This window comes from Brachycentrus maculatus, unplaced genomic scaffold (genome assembly GCF_059751285.1).
Source record: "Brachycentrus maculatus isolate JH-2025_06_01 unplaced genomic scaffold, ASM5975128v1 h1tg000102l, whole genome shotgun sequence".
Lineage (NCBI taxonomy): Eukaryota > Metazoa > Arthropoda > Insecta > Trichoptera > Brachycentridae > Brachycentrus > Brachycentrus maculatus.
This window is the reverse complement of record NW_028280856.1, coordinates 1307950-1327545: the sequence shown is the minus strand read 5'-3', so window position 1 is coordinate 1327545 and position 19596 is coordinate 1307950. Positions and strand designations below refer to the sequence as shown.

The following is a 19596-nucleotide window of genomic DNA, read 5'->3' as shown; positions in this document are numbered from 1 at the left end:
ATATTTTCACGGCATAATAACAGCAAAAGCCAATAATTGGATTTGAATTTAATCTTCTTCTTCTTCTTCTTCTTCTTCTGCTTTTTCTTCTTCTTCTTCTGCTTCTTCTTCTTCTGCTTCTTCTTCTTCTTCTTCTTCTTCTTCTTCTTCTTCTTTTTCTGCTTGGTGTAGGCCTTGTGGCCTGTTTTTAAGAGGGATTAGCCTCAATGTCGATTGAATTTTATATTTTTATTTAATACTAGCTATACCAGGCCAGCACTGCTGTGACTCAATCCAGTTAAATGTAAAATAAATAAATAAATAAAATAGAAAGCACACATTTCTTAAACGTTCAATTTTACAATGCTTTTGAAGGAATAAAAATATTCCAAATGTATGCAATCTAAAACGTTGAAAATGCTAAGTGACAACAGCAATGTCAAGAATCACGCTGTCCGCCATGTGTAATGTTTAATGTTATGTGTGTTGCTATCACGTTTAACAGCTGGCGCTACCATTAAGGTAAAAAATATTGTTTTAAAAGCATGTTTTTTACCTGTCACATATACTATGTATAATAATATGTTTTGTCAAAAATTTGAAGACATCAATTCATAACTTAAGAAGATATTTTACAAAGCACAAGTACATTTTTTATGAACTTCATGAGGGTAATAAAATTATTTATTTCCGTCATAATTCTGTTTGACGACTCAAATTCGTTTATTTTGTTTGCGGTTTGTGTGCGTTTTATTATTTCAAATTCTGGAAGCAAGATGCATCTTGCAGTCCCGGTGTACCTTGGCATAACATGTGCGGAGTGCATATCTGTTATTGCATATTGCATAACTTTTCGTTTTCCTTAATTCTTGCTTAATATTATTTATGGTTCAAAACAAACATTTGTTTAGCAAATGTCTCCTGCATAACTATGAGCTTATTGAAAACCCGAGTACATTATATTGTACAAAAGATTCGTCAACTGTTTTAATTTATTTTATAAGTTATAGCTTTATTGCATCCACCAATTATTAGGCCTGCGATATTTACTCTCTTTTTAAAAAATCCAGATATAATAAAAACGCTAGTTTTTTTAGTAAAAAACCTACTCATAAAAAATCCCATAATGAATAGAAATCTACATCACGTTTTTAACACATTACATACTTATTAGTACTAGAATATTATTTTTCTTCTTACCTTCTTCCTTATTCTAACGGTGTATAGGGCACTGCATCAAATTGATGCGAATGTAAAGTTATTCGTTAATTATATGAATCCCAGGATAGTATATAAATATATATATATATATATATATATATATATATATATATATATATATATATATATATATATATATATATATATATACATATAAATATATATGTATATATATATAAATATATATATATATATATATATATATATATATATATATATATATATATATATATATATATATATATATATATATATATATATATACAAATATTTTATATATATATACATTAATATAAATTTATTGTTCTCCCCCATAGTGTAATGGTCAGTACGCTTAGCTACCGGATTTGGTTACCAGGGGAGTCAAATAAATATGAGTGCTTTTTTACTCTAATACTTATTCTATATTTACCCTGGACTGGTACCTGAAGCGGAGAGCTGATCACCTTTTCTTCGTGTGTTAACTATCAAGGTAACACTGCGATTATATGATGCAGTGCCCTATGCACCATTGAGTGCGATTAAGAGATTTTTTAGGAATAACCGCAAAGCCTCGACTTTTAGAGCCTTGTCTGCAGGTAGGATAGTAAGGATAGGGAAGATAAAAGTGAACAATATACCACAAAAACCCAGACCGATTGAAAACATATCATTATTGAATTTATTTTACGATTGGCGGGAATCGAACCCACGACGCCAGTTTCATAGTCGAGCGTCTACCCAACTACGCCACGTCAGTTAGAAGAAGAAGTTTTCCCCAACCGAACCTGAAAAATGACAGCAAAAGACCTTTACTTTATTTGTTGGTCACCCATAGTATACTTTGTACTCGTATTTAGATGGTAACGATTGTTTGTTGTAATTGATTACGAGCCTCTTTACTGCCGCTAGTGACCCAAATTAGACGGCGACTGTTGTACGATGTACGATGCATTTGTTTTGCACTAATGACTTGCAGCTAGTACACAAATGCAGACATTGGAATTACGTGTACGGACATACAGTGCGATAATTCACAGCGCAAATTCCACAAATATCGTGTAATTCACATAACACGTTTACTTTATCACCTGAAACTTTTGGATTAAAATGGTAGCCAAATGAATGATAATTTTCTTCTTATTTTTTGACATCTCATCAAAGATGAAGAAGAATATGGAAGTCTGGGCATTTACGGGGCTGACGACCGTCATGGGCTGGGTTAAGTGATCACTTTACACACGTGTAACATTCACCAATTCTACCCATTATTGACAACCACACTACTCAAATTCTTGGTAGTTCCATATATATGAACCAATTTTGAAACATTATTCTTAAATCACTAGAACTTCACTAGAGACATCTATTGGTGAGATGAAAAAAAGCTTTTTACTGAGCAGAAACTCTTTTATTAGTACAGACTTCCATTTTCTTCTTATTCATCTTTGATGAGATGTCAAAAAATAATATGAAAATAACTCCTTTAATTGGAAACAATACAGATTTTGTGATTTTTTTCTGAAGATGAAGTGAATTTTGTGAAGTATTTGGACACACTCAAAATGTTGTAAAATAATTTTCTTATTACCGAGTGAGGAACTAATTTATGTTTTTTGAGATAAAAAAACTTCATTAAGTCTTGCAAAAATCCTTGTTCACAAATCTGGGTTTCTCCACTTAGGAGTTATGTATATTTAACATAAAACATAAGACTTAAACCAGCCCAAATATATCGTTGGCCCTGTAAATACCCAGACATACATATTCTTCTTCATCTTTCTTGAAAATTTTTATAATATTTAAGCCTTTTTATGTTGGATTTTGCAGTTTGAGACAGTAGAAAAAATTCGGAGTATTGAAGCAACCGGTAACTTTTAAGTAACTAAAAATAAAAATTCCCAATGGCCCAACTTTATTTTACTTATATTTTTGCCTTATTTTGAATAGAAAAATATGGTACCTACCTTTTTGCATTCCCGTAGAATTATATTTAATTGTTTTATTATTGTTTGTAATTGCAGCTCCACTGCATCGCGTGTGCGACAGATGTACGTATTATCTCTTGCATACAAGTACAAGATGCATTACACTAGCTCGACGTAACCAAGGACATCTGCTTTTTGATATTCATTCACGCACACAGACACACTCGCGGACGCACATCCAACGCACAGTCCCTTCCAAATTATTACTATCACTCGTCTAGATACCGTTGCTATAAAAACAACGATAGAATACTTGAATATTTTTCGCAGAAACTTAGTGGCACATTTTATAAACTTTATAAAATAAAATAACTTTGTTTTTATCCATTTTTTGTTGGTACATTTTTTCTCCAACCGCTTTCGACAAGAACCTTGTCATCATCAGGGTTAGAATGTACTCTTAAATGTACATTTTAACCCTGATGATGACAAGATTTTTGTCGGAACCGGTCGGAGAAAAAATGTACCAGCAAAAAGTGGTTAATAACAAAGTTGTTTTATTTTATAATTAAAAAAAACGAAGGAATTGCCCATTTGCTTTAATCGTCACAAACGATTGTAATTATAAAGAACGAAACTGAAATCTTCAAACAGATTTTAAAAAAATAGTTTCACATGGTAAATAGTACTATTGGTAGGTACTACAATAGTGGTATTTACCAAATTAAAAATGACTTACTTAAATTAAAAGTTGATAGATTTAACCACAAAGTCACTACCGAATCAATTAATAAATCAAAAAGATACATTGAATGCCATTTATATCTGCCAACAGTCGAATTGGTTGTATCATGTTCTAGCCAGAATGTGCGTGAAAAGTTTTTTTTAAATAATGAGACTTTATTGAGTGATTTGATGGTAAATTACCATATTTTTAGTATAATATTTATTCGAAAAAAAACACAAACATAATAATTTCATTTGGGATAGTACTCCCACTTTTACAAAGACATATACAGAACCACAATACAAATAATATAAATCGTCTACTAACAATGGGTTAATTCAAATGGCAACCCAATTCAAAAAGTCATGCTAATGTTGTGTTATAATAAATATTTTATATGTTCTGAACATTGGTGCATAGGGTAAGGCATCGTATTGACGCAGTGTTATCTTGATCGTTACTTACATGAAGGCAAGGTGATCACTCCGGCACTTCAGGGACCAGTCCAGAGTAATATGAAATAAATATTAGAGTGTAAAATCACCAACATTTATTTTCCCTCTTACCTAGTAATCGAACCCGTTACCTCCAGCACGGTAGCTAAACACACTTACCATTGCACCCCGGAGGTGGACGATCATACTTATGAAAGTATATTAGTTAAAAAAAGGGTATATTTGTTAAAAATAGGGTAAAAATCCATATTAAAAAACAACACAAAAAAAAACAAAAATAACACACTAAAATACAAAAACTTTTTTATCTGAAATATACAACAATCAAAAGTTAAATCAATTATATGGTTGATATTAATTAATATTTTGTATATTATTACTTTTGAATGGCAAGTTTATTAAAATAAATTTAAAGGCAAGAAAAAAAAATTAAATCCTCTATATTTATTAAAACATAATAAACTTCTTATCTTCCAACGCTTTTATTTATTTTACTAACGTTTGTTCAGGATTAAAATGTGCCTACACATTTTTCTGGTTTCACCAAAGAATTTTTCCACTGTACTAATTTTCACGTAAGTCTTCTTTTTGTTATCTCTTTAATTTAGTTCAATTATTACCACATTTATTCTTTAATTATATTTATTAAAATTTAATAAAAATTAATACAAAAAATATGTTAACTTATATAAAAACTTAAATGTTTTAATACTAGGAAATGACCAAAATTCTCATTTGGTACGATTATTGGAAAATTTAAATAAAATGAAGATAGAAATAGAACTAATTGTAGAGTCTTAAAACTTTTCTCATGCTAAAAACTAGATGTGTAATGACGTTATAAACTTTAAGCCTTGATAAAAATGGATAGCAGCGATTGTTAATTTTTAGATTAGATTATACGTGGCAATTTTTAATTATATGTTACCGATCTGAATCGATCTTGAAGTATTTATACAATTATGTATTATTATTATTTATTAAGATATCGGTATATACAAGTATATAGTGATTTTTCATAAAAATCACGTAAAACGTTCATAAATAGGTATGTAATACATATTTTTTGTAAAATATTTTCATCGTAAATCTTAAAACAATAAAGACAACTGAATAAAAATTACTATTAATGTTCTTAATCAAGACGATAATTTTTTTTCGTATCGTGCACTTTTGATAGAATAAAATAAAATTTAATTAGAGTATGGAAAAGGTGAGGTTTGTTTGCAAAGACATAGTAGTGTGGCATTCTATTCTCTCTGCCTACCTTTGCGGGGAAGCGTGGTGGTTTGTTAGTTAGTTTAAATAAATATACAATTCAAAAACACGTTTCCAAATTTTCCATAAGAGCGTACACAGAATCAGACAGTCGACAACATACAGTGGGATGCAAAATTTGGCAAATACGCGAACGACGAATAAATTATTTTTTTTATAATTTTTAATTAAAATAATAAAAAATCATCATTAAAAATTCAAAAAAATATTATATTGGTAAATATATGCAATTTAATTTCTTAAATAATATTTCGTTATAAATATAATGTTATCATGATTTCATAAAAAAATGACATAATAATGACAATATGGTGTGTACTAAATATTGTATTTATGTCTGAGGAGACATCCGGACAGACCATCCGACAAAAATTGGAACCGTGGCTATTTTAACTTTTTTACGGGTTAGTGCTTAAAATATTAATATACTGTTGTTATAAGCTTATTGAAGAAAATAATTTTATTTACTTAACGCAGATTTTAAAATATCGCTTAATGTTTGTTTTTAACAGTCGTTTAAAAATAATTTTAGAAGATTTTGAAATTTATTTTCACAATATGTAATTTTTGCAAAGGCTATGAATCGATACCTTGTTGAATTTTTGGCTTATTTTATTTCGTAAATTTAACATAAACATCTTAAGTGTTATTTTATAGATATTTTTTACACATTTTCTATAAAATATACTGTTTTTTCAGTATCAATTCACTGATAATTTTACAGTGAGTGTTTAACACACTTACCTTATGATTTTTCATTGCAAAATAAAATTGTTATAAAATCACTTTACAACTAATTACGTAGACCAATTTCAAAACAAACAGGTTCTTCCTTTTTTTATTTTATACCGGGTTTTTCGTTTTTTTTTAGATTTTTAAAATACCCTCTCTTCAAATCAACATCTTATATTGGAATAAACTCTCAATGCTCAGAACAAAAAAAAATATACAAGAAATATACAAACATAAAATGTTTTCAAATTAAATATTCCGGGAGACATTTTAAATATTTTATTTTTTATGAGTTGTCCACTTAATTTTGCATCGTACTGTATGTATGCATGTATTTTTTTATTAATTGCTCGACTCCAAATTGTTCAAACGGAGACAGTCAAATTTAACTGCAATGTAATTGCTCAGCTGCCGTATATAATAGTTTTGTACAAATTTGAACATTGTACAAATAACATAACAAGATTCTTGTTTGTTTTTTTAATACTTCTGCAACTTGTTTACGCGAATAAAACCGCTGCTTTTTGTGTATTTAATGCAGTTTCTGAAATTTTGATTTATTCAAATGATGTGTTTGAATAAAGAGCATGTTTGTGCACTTAATAATACTTCTTATATTTTTCAACGAACGGTCTCTAAGTCTGTAAGTGTGATACAAAATTTATAATTTTATTTTAATTCACTTTCAATTTCAATTTTTTCAATAATAACTAACCTAAACATTATAAACTAAAATTTACGCATTTACGCATTTTTATTTCATAACGCACGACTAGTTTCGTAGTGTGTTTTCATCAACAGGTGATTACAAATTATAGTCGTAAGTAATTAAATAAAACTTATGACTATAATTTATATCAGTGGTTTTATACAAGTGTTTTATTTTAAAAGTAATACAGATTAATATTAATGTAACAGTTTAAACATTACTCGCAGTGATCATTAAAAATCGTACACTAATAATTTCAACCGGCATTTGTAGATTTTTCATGTGTAATTTTTATATTGTAGATTTAATTATAATTCCTAATCTAAGAGAGAAGATCTCACAACATTTATATCTCGTTAGCCTAGAAAATCGCTGACTGTAGAAAATTTTATCTTTGAATTTTCTTCTGAATCTTAATTTAAACTTAGTATCTTTACCGTTACTTAAAACGAAAAATACTTATCATAATTGTACGTTAAAACACCTACGTATCTTGAGTGAATTACGAATGACGGAAAAATAAGTCATGTCTTGGTGAAACCATTTTATTTAAAACCACAGAAGTTTTACAAGCGTTCAATGTCAGAGTTGGTTTCCTGTTTGGGTCAAAATGTTAAAGTCCTGGTCGGGATAGAAATCCATTCGGAGTATTAAGAAATAAAATCATCATTCCTTACTGTATCTTAATTTCTTTTAAAAACTAACTAAATTATCAATATAAACTTGTCCTTAAGCATATTTAAGTCGTAAATTTATTTTTTATATGAACTTTTTTTACAGAAAATGGGTATAATACCGGGTTAATAGTATAGGCGATGTCTTTCAACCAACAAAAACAGATTTGTGATACAGGTTAAGGTTTATATGTTTAATTTTGTTTTTAAACTAAGCTTTATATAAAATATAACAAAAATTACTTACCTTACCCCCTTACGCATACTTCTCTGCGCAAAGTATCTACTGAGTAAAAGGAAATTGTAAAAAAAAAAAAAATTTTGACTGCGACATGTATAATTCGCGAAGAAAAAACCTGTAAAATTCGGTTAAAGAGTTTTTTGTAATTTTTAAATATATAAATTTTTTTTAAAACAATTTTGCATTGATCTCAAATTTGATGACGACGATGATATTGGTAATAATGAAACTCGATCACTGGTCAAATAAAATAATTGTGGAAAAAACTATATAGTTGTTATTTTATTTTATGCATATGAAAACCATCATCATGGAGACAGATAATACAAGTTTCTAAACAATTTTTTACCATGTCTTATTGAAGCTGCTGTAAAATTATTCTTTTTTTTTATTTCCATGTTGATTATTTTTTAATAAAACAAACAAATTAATTATTTTTTAATTGATATGGAGGCCACAAATTGTCTCCAGACTTTTCTGTCGGCTGCCAGCTCCTTTGCATCCTCCCAAGTTAGATTCGCGTCCCGAAGTTTTGACGAGAACTGCCGACGAATTGTCAGCAAGGTCGTCCTGGGCGGCGCGAACCTGATGCCTTGTAATTTCCATATAAGTGTCACTTAAACGCATATCAAAAAACCCCTACGTGTTGTCAAACTGATTTATAAATGCATCATACGAATAACGCTCTTAATTGCAGTATTTAGCCTTTATTGAATTTAGTAACGTGATAGCTACAGTACTCTGTGTACCCTTCGGTCATTGGTTCAAGGTCTGCGTCACCTTATTCAGGCCTGACTCTGAGGATCGGTTGCACAAAGCACTACGGGCGGCACACTGTCGCAGGCTCTAACTGCAATTGTTGCACTGAGCCATTCCAACTCAAACGTCAAAAAATTAATTTAAAAACACTAACCGCCTCCGTAGTGTAATGGTCATCACGCTCGGCTACCGTTCTGGAGGTCCCGGGTTCGATTCCCTGGGGGGGTTCAAATAAATATAAGTGATTTTTTCACTGTAATATTTATTCAATATTACCCTGAACTGATACCTGAAGCGGAGGGCTGATCACCTTTCCTTCGTGTGTTAACGATCAAGATAACACTGTGTTTGTATAATGCAGTGCCCTATGCACCATTGAGGTGCGGATAAGGATTTGAATGAATGAAAAACACTACCTTGTGTTCACTTTACTTTTATAATTTTTTTTTAATAACCTTACGTCCAAGCGACTCTGAAATCTACTCAGTCGTTACTCAGGCTTCAACTTTATAAGTTTCATAGCCTATGCCTACTCGTGAGTGGATTTATTTTCTATGTTTAAAGTTACTTTATTTCATGTAATTCATGAGTGAAAATTCTAGGCAAAAACACTATAATTAATAATATAATTAGTTAATTAAGATAATTAGTTAGTTAGTTAAAAGAAGAATCTGGAACATACTCGAAATGTTGTAATATTTTTACTCACTACTTCCGTCAATAATTTATTAAATTAAACGTTGTAGACTAAAATTAAATTAAATTTAACTTGTCCGCCTCCTTGGTGTAATGGTCAGCGTGTTTAGCTACCGTGCTGGAGGTCCCGGGTTCGATTCCCAGGGGGGTTGAAAATAAATGTTTGTCATTTTACACTGTAATTTTTATTTAATACTGGTTCCTGAAGCGCAAGACTGATCACCTTGCTTTCATGTAAGAAATGATCAAGCTAACACTGCGTCAATTCGATGCAGTGCCCTATGCACCATTGGGTGCGGATAAAGGTTATAAGTAAGTAAGTAAGTAACGTTGTAGAATTGTCGTAGAAGTGCCCATGTGCATTGAATGCAATTCAGTACTATCGCTGTATCGCGGTGCAATTTTATCCCACGTTTTTTGAGTCAAGGTGAGGAGGTATCCGCGCAGTGTTTCTAGAATGGCGTCCGAACGCGGCACGACTTTGGCATTGATGGAGTCTAATCTACTCGCTACCAACCATAAGTAGGTACTATCTATTATAATGCCTAGGCCTACTCCAAACTGGTTATACACTGCCTCGTGATTGGCTATTACCTATTGGGGACTAGTTTAGCCTAACGGCTTTTAAAAATGAGCGTATCGCTAGTCTTCTTTCACGTTCTTTTCATTCGATTCTAGAGAATTCAATGGCGATGGCTTTGAAGAATCCTTAAATTCACAAATCGAATGGCAATGATTTTGAAGAATGTGTAAATTCACAATTCGAATCGCAATGATTTTGAAGAATGTGTAAATTCACAATTCGAATGGCAATGATTTTGAAGAATGTGTAAATTCACAATTCGAATGGCAATGATTTTGAAGAATGGATAAATTCAAAATTCGAATGGCGATGACATTGAATAATGTATAAATTTATATTACCCACTGACACTTCGTGATGGGATTGCATTTTTAATATATTATTAGATTAAAACCAATATTTTTAGCTTTTCCACTTTTTTTTTATTTGACCAGCGACCGGGTTTTGTCGTTACCGACATCATCAGACTGATCTGATGATGTCGGTAACGACGAAACCCGGTCGCTGGTCAAATAAAAAAAGTGGAAAAGCTAAAAACATTGGTTTTAATCTAATAATATATTAATAATGTATAATATTAGATTAAAACCAATATTTTAAGCGTTTCCACTTTTTTTATTTGACCAGCGTCCGGGTTTCGTCGTTACCGACATCATCAGACTGGTTTAATGTATAAATTCACAATTCGGTTGGCAATGAAATGGAAGAATGTACACATTCAAAATTCGAATTGGGATGACTTTGAAGAATGTATAAATTCACAATTTGAATGGCGATGAAGAGTGTATAAATTCACAATTTGAATGGCGATGAAGAGTGTATAAATTCACAATTTGAATGGCGATGATTTATTTAACATTTATTTTTTATTCCAATCCTTGAGGTGATGTGTGCTGAAGTCTCCTATGAAGATTCCTATGGCATATTAAACAGCCATTGTAAAAGTATCTTGTGTACGAAAAAACCCAGTGAGGACACATTGTTTTAAATTTGAATTATGTATGATTAAATTGATGAATTAGTTAAATAAAATAAAAGCATTACATAATTATACTAAAGGAACATTTCATGCTCAAATTTTGAAAAATAAAACTCTACTTGAATATACCATTACAAGAAAAAAATATATGTATTCAACTGTTATTTGTCCGATTTTAATGACTACATATTTTTTTTATTCAATATTTACGATATCTTATTTCAAAATTACATCAAATTTATAGAAAATCCAAACAAAATAACTTACAAACCATAACGCGCTTCCCACATGGGTAGGCAGAGAAAATAAAACGCCACATCGATCTGTTTTTTGCACAGAATATTTGCCTTTTCCACATTCATACATCTTCTCATACAAACACGCCGATTCCGGCTCCTGACCTGACCACATTCAAGTAGAAAATCTAATCTTGTTAAACGATAAAAACAAACGTTTTAATAATTTTTATTTGCTCTTCTATAAATTAGGTCATAACGAAATTGGCTATAATAAACTATCACTCCTAAAAAATGTTCCCTTGAACAGAGGTTTGACTGATAACGGGCCATACAATATAGCGTTGGGGAATTGTGACCCTTATGATGATAAAGCCTTCCCATTGGCTTGAGATAAAACAAATCTTATCTAGTGCAATATTTACCGTTTCACACAAAATCCTTCGGCAAACACTGCAAAAATATTTGTCTACGCAATCGTGAAAAGGATAATAAAAAAAGTGGAACAGTTGACTTCTTTTCCGAGAAAAATTGCATGGTTCACTAACACGATAGATAGTCATGTTATTTGTGAAAATGTATCATTGGTTCACTAACACGATAGATAGTCATGTTATTTGTGAAAATGTATCATTGGTTCACTAACACGATAGATAGTCATGTTATTTGTGAAAATGTATCATTGGTTCACTAACACGATAGATAGTCATGTTATTTGTGAAAATGTATCATTGGTTCACTAACACGATAGATAGTCATGTTATTTGTGAAAATGTATCATTGGTTCACTAACACGATATAGTCATGTTATTTGTGAAAATGTATCATTGGTTCACTAACACGATAGATAGTCATGTTATTTGTGAAAATGTATCATTTTGTATTAAAATTTCACAAACAAAGTGTTTTATAAATTCAATAAATATTGAAACGAACCAATTAATACGAATATTAATGGTTACCCATATTTTAACTATCGATTTTTATTAACCATTTATTCAGGGGCCTGATTCGTTTTGAGGTAAACAATAATTTGACATGACCTTATTCTGAAAAAATAAAAAGTAACCATAACCTTACCAATTTTTTTAAAAATATTAATTTCGAAATAAATCATTAAATTGATTTCAAATTTTTCACTATTGATATTGAGCTTGAGTCCCTCTCCAAGCACAAGAGCTTTGTCTCTTTTTTGAAGAGGCACAGCGTAACTAGTATAAGATATGTTAAAAGTAGCAATGTCTAGTAAATGCATTTAATTGTATTAAAAATATTTATCGTAACTGCATTAAATAAATACAAAAAATACATTAAATTACAATTTTTTTTTAAAAAAAACTGTTATACCTACTTCACAAAAATCTTGATCCAATGCGGCGCCTGCACCATTGAGTGCATATAAGAGTCTGAAAAACGTGCAAAATGACGTCATTAATAACTCACTATATACAATTTAGTTAAAAACAGTTGTATTTTTTTATATTTAATTTTAGTCAATTAATTATTTTAAAATTCTTATCATTGAATTGAATTTTCATATTATTTTTTGACATCTCATCAAAGATGAAGAAGAATATGGAAGTCTGGAATATGGAAATATAGAAATAACTCCTGTAGTTGTAGATAATCCAGATTTTGTGAACAAGTATTTGAACACACTCAAAATGTTGGGAATTGAATTTTATTAATATATAAGTGAATTTTATTCAAATATTTTTAACATCTTTTTTCAAATAAGAAAAAATGATAGGTACCTCATGGGTACCAGGATGCTATACCACCCAGGAGGTATTTGTATAAACATTCTACATTCACGGTATAAACAAGTTAAGTTTACTATAACGCGCAATAGAATTTTTATTGGGCAGGGAACCAGGAAGGCGTGGCCTAAGGACCGCCCCTATACGGCCTGCAAGGCGATGCCAGTGCAGGTATTAGGTATTACATATTATTGTCAGTTTTTTTGTTGTTGTTTTTTTTTTAATGAAGGCGTTAGCTGCACGGTCGGAGGAAAACATCCAATAAAAAATGGGTCATGCATCGGTAACGGTATGCAAAATATATTTACCAGCAGATACTTGGTAATATTAAAATGCATAGTTTTTCTAAAACCTTTCCGAGATTATGGACGTAAATAAACGTCGGTGCGAATTCTCCTTAAAGGAGTATCGACGATAATGAACGTCGAAGTCCGTTTGTCAGTTAGTATGATGTAGCTTGTATAGAAATGAATTCTGTGGATATTTGTGTGTGATTTTGTCACAATTGAAAAATATTTCGATGAGGTGTTTTTTTTTTATTATTTTAACATAATTTTTATCTTCATAATACATCGATTTAATGAAGAAAAAAAAATTTTTTCATGTAAAAATAACTCATTCCCCAGAGAAAGTTGGATATCAAGTTTTGTACTCCCGGAAAGGTTAACTTTTATACATGTGAAGTTTTTACTAAAGCTATTGAAAATATATTTCTTTCTTTTGGGTCTTGTAGGAATAAACCAAATATTCTTTGTATAGGAGCAAGTGTACTGTTTATTGACCGATTATCGCTTTCGCTACATTGACAGTCATCGGGTGAATTTGTAAATGGAATTGAATAGCATATTTATATTTAAAATGTAACTTCGTTTTAAAATCACTATTAATATTTTTTTATTACTTAATTATAATATCTACCGGTTTTGAAGCTAACCGGTAGATATTATATTATATTAGCATTATAATTAAGTTATAATCAAATATTTATTGTGATTTTAAAACAAACTTACATTTCAATTATAAAATGGAAAATCACAAAGTTAGTGCTTCAAATATAAACTATAGTATAATACCATTTGTATCAATATTACAAAAATACAATTTATGATATAAAATACAATAAATAATAGAATTCTACGTCTAAGATTGTATAACAATATTGTTATCTTTGAATTGTAAATGAAGAAGAAGATAAAGAGTTCAGAATGACCTCTCGATGAAGGATTTTTTTTATTATGTAATATTATTATTAGCTAAAAGAAGCTTGGAGTTAGCCAAATAACAGTGAAAGTAGACTGAATGCAGTCGAAATTCTCTAGGACGAATGTGCGGCAAAACGATGTATGACAGATGTTTGAATGGTGAAAAAAATAAAGAAAAAAACACTATCGATAAAATTAAGATAGGTGTGTTGAGATGGTTTGTACACGTGGAACGAATGAGTAATGAAAGAATGGTAAAATAAATTTATGAGGCAAATATAGTTCTAAAAAAAGCAGGAGAACGTACAAGAAAAACTTGGCACGATCAGGTATGTCAAACCCTTGAAAACTGTCGGATCAGGTGTCAAAATAATCGGCGTGTATGTATGAGGAGATGCTAGAATTTGGAAGATACGAAAAGAGTTTTATTTGACAGAGTGGTATGGCGTTTTATTCTCTCTCCCTACTCCTGCTGTGAAACGGCGTGATGTTAAGTTAGTTACTTATTTGTAATTATTGCTAATTTATGCAATTATCATATGTTTTTTTCCAATGCCATATGCATTATTGGCGCCTTGCCTGTGGCGTAGTTGGGCTCGACTGCGAAACTGGCGTTGCGGGTTTGATTCGTGCCGATTGCGAAACAAATTCATGAAATATTTCTTTTTTATTGGTTTGGGTGCTGGTGATGTATTTTTCATATTAACCTCCCCTATCCTTTCAATCCCACCTGCAGACAAGCCTCTAAAAGTAGAGGCTTTAAAGGTTTATTTTTATTTTAAATATATAATTAATAAAACTCATTTATTTTTTTACAAAAATGTTAATAACATTAGTATATAACCACTCACTGAGATTTTTATGCCTACCGGTTTCGAGACGTACCTTACTTAAAACTACACAAAATGTTTATTTAACACATGCGATTTTTGGTCGACCTGAAGACCAACATGCACTAAAGTTTTTACCACAGACATGCGTTATGAGCCGAGGTTGAACATGCAATGTAACGCATGTCTATGGTAAAAACTTAAGTGCATGTTGGTCTTCGGGTTGACCAAAAATCGAATGTGTTAAACATTTTGTGTAGTTTTAAGTGTGTAAATGGTGCTATGGTGGTGATGGGTGGTATTGTTTGCATGCTGTGGTAGTGATTGTCCTGACGAAGAGACGGGTACGTCTCTAAACCGGTAGACATAAAAATCTCGGTGAGTGGTTTCATACTAATATTATTAACATTTTTGTAAAAAAAAAATGTAAAAATGACTAACCACAAAGTAAATGCTTTAATTATTAATATATTGAGAATAATTATTAAAAGCTCGTTAAAGTTCTGGATCCAGCCCTTGCGAGCGCCACTTCTTGCTTTAATATGCGCTATTCTTGGGCCACAAATAAGCGCACTCGTAGCACGCTCTACGGCGTAGCGTAACACCTGCCCAATAGCGGGGCACGTAGCAATCATTGTGGCCGCTGAATTATTGATGCAGAACTAGCCGACATAGCTGCGAATAGGTTGCCACGTGCGGAAGTGACATTTCACTTACATCGTTTAATTTTATATTCTACATATCGTAGTCATACAGGAGAAAGTGACCAAGTGTACTTCTTACAAAAACGTGATCATTGACTATTTGATATCTTACTAGCCTAATATTGCCCTAAAAAAAACACAAAGGATTTTAAACTTGAAAGTATTGAAGTATTATATTGACTTGTTAAAAATGACTAACCGCGTTGATTTGTTGGGTAATATATCCAAAATAAAACACGGTTTTTGTTGGATTGGATTTCTACATTTATTTATGTATATTTTAATACGTGACGCGTTTCGTCTTCTTAGGACATTATCAAACACTGACTAAAAACATTTACAAATTGTCCTTATATACTAACAATAATTGCTATAATTAGGTCTAGGATTACATATAATTGCGTTGTAATTATAACTGCGTTGATGTTTATTTTCTTGCCAACCAAAAGTGACATAAATGGCCCGCCTGAACATTTTACGTTTTGTTAGTTGGTCACTTTCTCCTGTACGACTACGATATTATAACCCTTTATTTTATCAATTAAAATACAACACATTTTTTTGTATTTTAAAAATCTACCATAATTGCCTCTGTAGTGCAATTAATGGCCAGCGCGTTGCTACCGTGCTGGAGGTCCGGGGTTCGATTCCCTGGGGGGGTCAAATAAATATAAGTGAATATATTTTATATTTGAAGCACTAACTTTGTGATTTTCCATTTTATAATTAAAATGTAACTTTGTTTCAAAATCACTATATTTTGAAACAAAGTTACATTTTAATTATAAACATATGTGATTTTTCACTCTGATATTTATTCAATAATACCCTGGACTGGTACCTAAAGCGAAAGGCTGATCACCTTTCCTTTACGTTTTAACGATCATAATAACACTATTTTTATATGATGCAGTGTCCTATGCACCATCAGGTGCGGATAAGGGTTTGAAGAGGAAGATTATTGCTGAACGAACCAACAGTATGATTTTACTAAAATATATAAAATTATTATTATGATTTTATTAAAATATATAAAATGTACAAAATATACAAAATTTGAGTTTTATTTTAAAAAGTTATAAAATGTGCCGCAAAGTATCATCAAAAAATATTCACGAAAATATCTGAGTTAACAAATTTTCTAAAACCAGTAACCGAATTCATCACTCATCACTCTCATTGAATTATCATCGTCTTATGAGATAAATATCATTTACGAATCATGAATTATGTATTACAATTTACTTTGTATACAAATATTTTTTTTCCGTAGGAATGTTTTTTTTCGATTAAAAGAATAACGTAAAAAGTATTCAGGCTCACAGAACTGTAATTTTATTTCCATAATCACAGTTTAATTACGGTGGAATAATCTAAAAATAATTATATTGCGATAGGCTGTGATAATTAGGTATTATCCAAACAGGAATAAAATTTCGCGTGCAATTATTCCGATTCAACTATTATTAACATACATATGTACATGTTTTCATTGATTACCACATTTTAATCTTCCTAAAACACATTAAAATTTGTACAGATACAAAAAAGGTGCACTTAAAAAACGATAAACCGGTGAAAGAAATAAGTTTATTTATTTACTGGATAAACCATGTCAGTTATTACTATGAAATGTTACATTTTTTATGAGTATTTAAAAAAATCTGTTTTTTAGGTTTTATTCAATTAAAAAAATATAAGCAATTAAAAAAATAAGTTTAAAAAATGCATTAATTTAGTAATGTGTTACACAAAACATTTGCACAAAAAATTGCACATCGTTTATTTTCTAACCAATATTTGTCAATTACTTATATATCGCTCACTCCTTTCAAGAACGTCATAAATCAAAAATCGTCAATTTTGAGTTGTGCATGTTTTCGTAATGCCCAGAAAATGTACTATATCCCAGCAAAAGCAGCATATTTTTAACTTAATATTTACCCGCTACAGGGCAGAAAGTGTCATTTTTGCATTTTGAAGAAAAGGTATTGTTTGATAATTTTTTTAAATATACTGAATTTTTTTTTAAATGGAGAAAAAATATTCAGGTTTTACTTAAAAAGATCTGTTGCACAGTAAAAAGTTAAATAAGTGGCTTGATATTTATTTTTAAAGCATTGTATTATATTTTTAAACTTTAAAAACGTTCTCCTGAAAAACAAAGTTTTTTTTATTTATGACGTTCTTGAAAGGAGTGAGCGATATGCTTATCAATCACTCCCGTTTTTCTGCTTTCATTTAAACAGTATATTTAAAATAAAAAAATATATTCTTAAATATATCATTTTATACATGTGATAATATGTTCAATTTTAGTAGTTTATTTTTTTAGTTTTTGACTTTCCAGTAGGCATATTATTTTAATGTAGAATATTGTATGAGGCAACTTATAGACATCGTTTGATTTAAAAAACTTACTAATTTAACCATAGATGTCGCCGAAAAAATAACACATGGAATATCTTTTCAATTGAAGAAGAAATATAAGTCGATGAATGCTACACTCGTATAAAGTGATAACTTAACCAGCCTTCGAAAGGTCGTAAGCTCTTTAAATACCCAGACTTTCGCATTCTTCTTCACATATGTTGAGATATCAAAAATACAATTAAAACTTGTTTTTATATGTTTTAACAATTATGTACGTTAATGACTTCATTTTTTTGGCTTGAACGAAATCTACTCTTCATTGATTTATGAATAAAACCATACTTTCAATAGTAGTACTTTTTTTTAGAGAATTTATTAATTTTTTTGAGTATTTAGTTAGTACACACACAAAACAAAACCCTTATCCGTACCCCAATGGTGCATAGGGCACTGCGTCATATAAACGCAGTGTTATCTTGATCGTTTACATATGAAGGAAAGGTGATCAGCCCTTCGCTTCAGGTACCAGTCCAGGGTAATATTGAATAAATATGACAGTGAAAAAATCACTTATATTTATTTTACCCCCCTTGGGAATCGAACCCGGGACCTCCAGAACGGTAGCCGAGCGTGCTGACCATTACACCACGGAGGCGGCAATGACACAATGACAGCAAATTTTATGTGAAGCAATATGTCACAACCCACCAAAATTATCTTTCTTTTGCTATAAAAAGAATGTTTGCTCTTTATATCTCATCAAGAAGAAGAAAACATATTTTCCAACACCCTATGTACATATACAGATCCTCTAATTTACACCGTCATATAAAATATTCATTTAAAACGTATAATTTCAAGATAAAAGTTGAATTGATAATTAAGGCGATTTTGTTCGCTACTGCACTAGTAACTAGAATTTTAACCCTCCGTTTTGTGTTAATTTACATTTACATAAAATTATCCTCACCAAGATAAACATTTTTACACAAAATATGAAAATCATGCGTTGCATAATCAAAGGTTAGGTCTTTCTTGGAGGAAAGTAACGGTCAATAAATTACGATGAGAATGTGCGTCTACACCCATTTTGAATGCGAATTTCCTTTCTCACAATACTTGCGAAGCGTCACGGTCTAAGCGCATCACTGCCATAAATAATGAACACATGCACTGTGTACTTAATACACAAAGTGCAATTTCAGTGTGTATTTTTTTTGTAGATATACCATATTACTAGACCGATAACTAAATATTTTTCTATCGAAAACTACTCATGTCAACCCATGATATAACTATATGTGAAAAACATATACAGAAATTCAATGTAGATCTTAATACAACGGTATTTTCTAAAATATTTGTTAACATACTCGTTTATCAATTTGATGGGCACAAAATAAAAGAAAAAATGTCTATTAGGTTGAAGGTTTAACTGAAGATTATCACAAAAGAAATACGCAGGATGAATCGAATTTTTTTAAACTTATCTTTCTATTCAGTATGTCAATATATTTATGTTATCTTTCAAACAAACAAAATAACTTTTTT

The 19596-nt window shown here is 30.5% G+C and overlaps 1 protein-coding gene across 18 annotated transcripts in view; it reads left to right on the top strand.

The window, feature by feature from the left end:
• The window catches only part of Eip93F (Ecdysone-induced protein 93F), a 127462-nt gene that overhangs the window by 79823 nt on the left and 28043 nt on the right, over nucleotides 1-19596 (top strand). The gene's annotated exons all lie outside the window — the stretch shown is intronic.